This window comes from Mercenaria mercenaria, chromosome 1 (assembly GCF_021730395.1).
Source record: "Mercenaria mercenaria strain notata chromosome 1, MADL_Memer_1, whole genome shotgun sequence".
Lineage (NCBI taxonomy): Eukaryota > Metazoa > Mollusca > Bivalvia > Venerida > Veneridae > Mercenaria > Mercenaria mercenaria.
In genome coordinates this window covers 53,692,509-53,699,759 of record NC_069361.1, presented here as the reverse complement: position 1 = coordinate 53,699,759, position 7,251 = coordinate 53,692,509, and positions in this window count along the sequence as shown.

Here is a 7,251-nt window from a genome sequence, read left to right as displayed (position 1 = left end):
CGTAATTAAAGATAAAAGCTGTATTTCCGTACTTTTCCGTACGGAAAATGTCCGTGTTTTTCATTAACTTCACATAATTGTAGAATGTTCCAAACACAAGATATTTTAATGAAATAACTTTTATAAATTAAATTAAAACATTGTCTAAACGGATATGTAACTTGTATAAATTTACCGCCGACGGTTTCGTCGGAGGACCGTCTCAAAATGTATTATTTTTCGTGAAAATATGCATACTTCTTCATATATTAAACAGAGGGGTGGTCCTTGTCTGAGGAGCCATATCTTCATAACCTGATGTCCGATTTTAATAAATGATACCTTGTTACAAAGGGCAAGTCAGTACCTAGAGAAAAGAGGCCACGTCAGGTTCGAACCCGGTCGACTAGGGATCAAGGTCATAGGTCACTCTGTGACAACATCAAAATTAGCTCGTCTGTTATTGCTATGTTCTTACGCAATTTTCGTGAGAAATCTCTCTGTCTTAAATTCCTCTATAATACCGTTTTCTTAATTTGTTTCAACAGTTTCTCTTATCAATACTCTAACGCAAAGGAAAATCACAGAAATAGTCGATGAGCCAGACCCAGTAATTTTGGCTAGCGGTACCATCCGAGGGGATTAAAGCTCAATGCTATTTTTGGGTAGGTAAACATCTGACAATTCAGGAACTATGTGATAGCATTGCAGTGGTGGTAGCTTTTTGTGCGTTATTAGCCGTGCAGTAACCCCACCCCAAAATAGACTTTCATCAAACTTCCGTTATACATAAGAAGACTTTCTATTTCAAACTAATGGTTCTCTCTTATTTTTGACTATATTTGCTTAGAAATTGATAGACAAACAGCTCAGTTCATTTATTTTATGTATTTTATAGAACAGTTGTTGAAATATTGCCTCTTTAACGTTCAGTGATTGCAATTACAGACACACATAGACCAGTGCTTAAACATAATGAAAGAACACGAACATTGTTTCATAATATGCAGTTAGAAAGGTATTTTGCTCATTCTTGAACTAATATGACATATTTAAATACATAAAGTATAAGCTAGTAGAATTCTACAGATCACAAAATCAAGTTGTCTGCCATTGGCTGTTGGGGCGCTTGTAATTTACGGCCTATTAATGTGAGTTAACTATTTGTTTGAAATTAATTAATACTTCTATAAATGATATGGAACAGAAAAAAAATGAATATTGTTAAATCAAAGCAATTTCTGAACTAGTTTTCTTATGTTATATCTACAATTAGACAGTTATTCGCAGGCAATCAAACTTACCTTGTTGTTATTGTAATTTACGTGACAATACACGTGCAGACGAAAATCACAAAATATGTTGTTTAAACATGATGTTTTACTATCTGATCTGTCTAAAAGGTGCATACTCATGCCTACTTCTGTATCAATGTTCTTATGGTTAAACAGTAAACATTTTTATGCTGAATAATACCAAATGGTACTTTTATACAGTAAGATACGTTACCATAAAATCAAGATTTTCATAATATTTCATATAAACATAATAAAGTGGTTGTTATTTAGTATTATGTTTAGAAAAGAAATATTTTAACTAATCAATAAAATCATTCTACGGTTAGATATCAAATGTCATGTCAAGTAATTCAATGCAAAAGTGTAATTTACGTAACAATATGTTACCGTTATCAGTAAAATGCTGCCGTTATTATTTTCAGTCATTGTTTTTGTATATCATGTCATTGTTATTCTATGTTTTCAATAAACCACATTTTCTGTCTATTCAACATACTAGAACATCCTTAGTTATGACTTTTCATCACTGTCTGAATCTTATAAGATATCGTCAATATTGGTAAGCTCATAATCTTCATCAGTTTCACTGATTTCGTTTATGTCAGTGTTGCACAATATGTCAACAAGTTCATCAGGAACAATCTTTTTGTCACTCAAGTTGTACACTACTAATAACTGTTGTTCGTCATCAAAGTCCCAGCCATTTTTTATCAACACCAGCAAGATAAAGGCTATTCTCACGGGCATGTAGCCAAATATACACCTTTAAGAAAAGATCAAGGTCATTTGATTTTGATATGAATAAGAGTAAAACTACAAAAGTACTAATTTAATGTAGGAAAACATTAAGAGATTGTATCAAATTTGCGTCTATTATAATAAAGTTTTCTTGTTATTTTTACTATAGCTACGCAAATTTGTATATTGAAAATTCTGTCGATTAATATAAATAAATAAATAAGTAACTGATAGTTGACTGGATTGATATGGTGGCAACAGGGTCATGTCTATGCCGTCAGAACTATTAAGGACGCCGTTTTGGTTGCCGTTCCTCTTGAAAAACATTTCGTATCTAACCTTGTTGATGTTCCAATATTTTTTGTGACCATTATACTGCAAATACAAATGACCCTCCATCCTCCAAAACGTCGTCGGAGCACACATGTTGACGTCCCAACTGTTTAGATTTCTGAACATAATTGAGTCTTGTTGTCATCATTGCTCATGAAATATCTCCAATTCTGCGGACGGTTTGGTATGTTTGACCAGAAAACAGAAGTGTTGGTGCAGTTCCAGGTCGTTTTCTTTCGACAGACTAGATTGTTTTGGAAAAGTATGTATCTGCAATGAAATCTACTATCAAAGCATCGCCATCAATGATGTGAGATACATTTTCAATAGGATGTATGGTGGCATATTTCTGCATTCACTTAAGCAGATAGTTTTCGCGAAAATTCGTACAGTTTAGGTGAAAATTAAAAAACTTTTCACGAAAAGAATCTCTTGTTCTAAGTGGAAAAAAATCACGATAGTGCCAACTACTGCATACGATAACAGATACGGAATAAACAGAAATAGTAAAGGCAGATAAAAATAAAAAATACGTTGATTTATAACCCATATGAATGTTATAATTAAATACCTATAAGTTTAAGAAACTCTTAGGGGTGGTGGTTGGGGATTAAGTTGATATAACACACTTCATTCCGTAGAGGGGACTACTGAGTTATCTTTATGCAGTTCAGAGCAGGCACTATTTTGACAAATTGTCTCGTTAACAAGATAATATTTTCACGAAAACTTTCTCCTACTTTCACGAATGTTTATTCATTTTTTCGCGAAAAGTATTGTTTTTTCGCGAAAGTTCATAAAATTTTCATATAGAAATATGCCACCTTAGAATGGCTTGTTGCAGCTCGATACTTCCTTTAACGTAGTATAATAGTTTGGCTTTGTCTGTCTTTGTTGGCATTCCGTAGGATATTGCCAGTGACACAGGAAATTCTATGTCTACATCATGCGTGTTCAACAACTAATATCACGAATAGTCCAAACACATTTCTTTCAGCCCTGTTCTGAGCCATTCTATTCTGCGAGCTGGTCACTTTCGTTGATTTTTCTTAAAGTAAAGGGTGTTATTGCCACGTTCTACTTTGAATTGATAATTGAATTTTTCTACAATTGTCATCACTTTTTACATCCGCATAATCGGCTTTGATCTGCGCAGGTTCCACTTCTTTGTGTGTGGATTTGTCTTCTGAAGTCATGTCTGCTTTCGGTTGTGTAGCTTCAACATATTTAGCTTGCATGTGCAGTGTCTAACAATACCTGTAGTATGAAGAATGTTTTCTGCTGAAACTTCCCCTTTTCTTGGCACGAAGGTTGATAGTCTGTTCTATAGTAAGTTTTACAGCATTCTGTGATGCTGGTACGGCTCATCTAGATACACTGAAGCTATGACCCCTCAAACGCTTTTCTGCACAAGGGTGGGTTACTTCAAGATTCATCATTAGGAACAGATAGGGGAGCGGTGGCCTAGTGGATAAGGTGTCGGCTCAATCCAGGAGTCGTGGGTTCGAGCCCCACTGGGGTCACAACCATGACTTTTCTAATGATACCAGTACTGGCTGTCCTGTCCAGGAAGCGGACTCGAGAGTGATACCAATAGGCTTGAAGCTTTCATCACAATCGAGCTAAAACAAATTAGTATAAACTAACGGATATGCAGATAGATACATTGCATAGTTCAGATGATTGATGATGTCTCTTCTTGACACTTTTGAAGTGTTGGTATTTTTGAAACTACTCTTTGAACGCAGTTTGACTTTCAACAGAATTTCAAGGCTTCGATTGTCAGCAAGTTCCTTTATTTGTTTACATAAACATCGGTTGAAGGTCAAATAATTATGGTTGAATATATGTGTCATGTGTTAATAAGTAAGTGTCAGAAGATTTCTAACAATTAAACTAAGAATGATTCTATCCCTATGAAGCCATGGTGTTCCAGTTAGTATCTATTTGTTTTCTGCTATCAAAACCTATTTCTAAAGGCTATTTTTAAAATGTATTACAATATATACATGTATAATTATGTTCTTGAACATTTATTATTGATTTGTACTGATTTTGGTAACACATATTATTTAAGAAATGATATATCTCATCCAGTGATTTGTCGTTGAATAAATCATTGTTTGGAGTTCAGATGCGAAGGAATTGTATCACGAGGGCGCAGCCCGAGTGATATAATAATACGCATCTGAACGACAAACAATGATTTATTCAAGAGCAAATCACTAAATGAGATATATTCTTTCGATTCTAACACGTTACCAAGGATTTTTAAGTACGTCCTTGATGACAATCATTAAATACTTGCCCGTTTTCAATCGGTTTCTTTTCCAGCGCGCCGCTATGTCGTTTGACGCCATGACGTAATAATTGTGACGTCAGAACAGTGATTTGTTGTATAATAATTCACTGTTTTCTGCCTTCTTTGTTTAATAGAAAAATGAATCGGATCGTGTTAGAATGTCACGTAAAATTCGCACAACTATTGAAATGAGATGGTGATACACTGCATTCTAGTAAATATCTAGTTCAACAACACAAATTACGTTAATGTTATAATTTTTTCCCGATCTGTGTAAGGCATTTTCTTCACTTCAGAAATTTCAGTTTTGTAACATTTTGGTAACATACAAACTTATACGGAGATTACATCATGGAAAACTTCCTACCACCGCAGAAAAAATAGTTATAAGAAAAACTATTTAGTCTGTACTTTCAATTATATTGAAGAATCATAAACATCTTGGTCATTGGGTTATCTGTACGAGTGAAATATCTATAATGCTGGTAATAAAAACACTGTTACGCAAATGACACTAACACAGATGTTAACGGGTATGTGAAAGAAATCTTGTTTTAAAGCACATTCAATTCATGGTTAAATAAGATTGTTAATAAACTACAGAATGCACTTTTTCTTAATTATTATGTAACACTATTTTTTCGTCTTAAATGTTTTTAGGAAACATATTAAATGTCCCGTAAATTACAAAAGCCCTAACGTTCAGACGGCATTCACGTAGGAATAAAAAGCCAACCGGGTTCGAACCTGACGTGGCCTCTTTTCTCTAGGTACTGGCTTGCCCTTTGCAACAAGGTATCATTTATTAAAATCGGACATCAGGTTATGAAGATACGGCTCCTCAGACAAGGACCACCCCTCTATTTAATATATGAAGAAGTATGCATATTTTCACGAAAAATAATACATTTTGAGACGGTCCTCCGATGAAACCGTCGGCGGTAAAATTATACAAGTTACATATCCGTTTAGACATTGTTTGAATTTAATTTATAAAAGTTATTTAGTTAAAATATCTTGTGTTTGGAACATTCTACAATTATTTGAAGATAATGAAAAACACGGACATTTTCCGTACGGAAAAATACGGAAATACAGCTTTTATCTTTAATTACGTACAGACGGACAAACAGATGTTGTCTTTTTTGTCACAAACATTCAGATTTTGTCATTTTCTTTCAAAACAAGTTTTTATTTGCAGTTATTTATCCAAAATACATATTTTATAGGCACTTTTTCCTTATTTTACTGCTAATATTTTAAGCCAAAAATGCCAAAGTTCAGCAAATGTTCCCGACGGCGTGCCCGTCAGGAAAGAACATTGTTTTTAATATTCGATTAGGCAGTACTACTTATTAAAAGAAATTTCACTTTTATAACTTACTTTTAACGCTTTTAATAATAAAATAAAATTGATGAATTGTTAAAAAAAATGCGACCAAGATTAGCCGGTATTTATTCAAGTGAACACCGGTCGACGCACGACAATGCGATACGACATCGCGACAATGTTGTTTAAGAATGTCGTTTGTCGTATCGCATTGTCGCGCGTCGTATCGCATTGTCGCGATGTCGTATCGCTATGTCGTGCGTCGCCTTTGAGGGGCGACGGACGACATTTCACATGGCACTAACAGGATTCCGTACAAATCAGCTAATGTCTTACATTCTAATATGCTTGCCTCTCAGAGTCTGTTAAAACACTCTTACGCTAGAATGACGTCACATTAACGTGCGGTGACGTCAAAGTTTTTGTTGCGACTAAGAAAGAGTGCTTCTGTATTTTATCTACTGTTTTAGATTAAGGGCATATTAGAATCAAAATAATTTATAGCAAAACTCGGGCAGTAATACGTCGTACAAATAATTTCACTCGTAAAATTATTACGCCCGACGTATAACCGCCCATCGTGCATAAATAGTGTTAAAACACTCTTTTGCTATAAATTATTTCTTAATTATATACCTATTTCTTACGTAAATCATCAGCCGAGATGATCCGGATACCAGATCCACCTTAGTATATGAACTCGCCCAAAGGTCATTTTTGAAGGTCAAAGTATATTTGTACTTTGATTTTACTTGCATTTCTTGGTTACTGGTAAAATTTTTGAAAATTGCACTTTTTACATGTATGCTTTATTAACTCATTATTGAATACAAACTGGAACCTTTGTCTTGTTTCAATTGTTTGTTCGTGCATCGTAACAAAAATCGCATACTTTAGAAAGTGATTCCATAATACTGGTAATTATTTACGGTTTTGCGGAGAAAATCATCATTCATTACCGTTTTATTATAATTCGGATTTAATTCACATCTAAACGATTTAAAGAAAAATTATCAAACTAGTTAATATAACTTATACACAGAAAGTAATGACTTGACCATTACGATATGGGTTGGAAACCCCGCTTGTTGGGTAGAATTCTAAGAGGGGTGTTCAGTAAATACCCGGAACTGCCCTCATTTCTTCACATATTCAATAAGCTTTGGTCTATCATATTTTTAAACTTTATTAAAATAGGATCAGAAATAAAGGTTTTAGAGCATTTTCCATTTTACCAAAAGGGGCTTACTGTAAAAGAAAATGGCCAGACA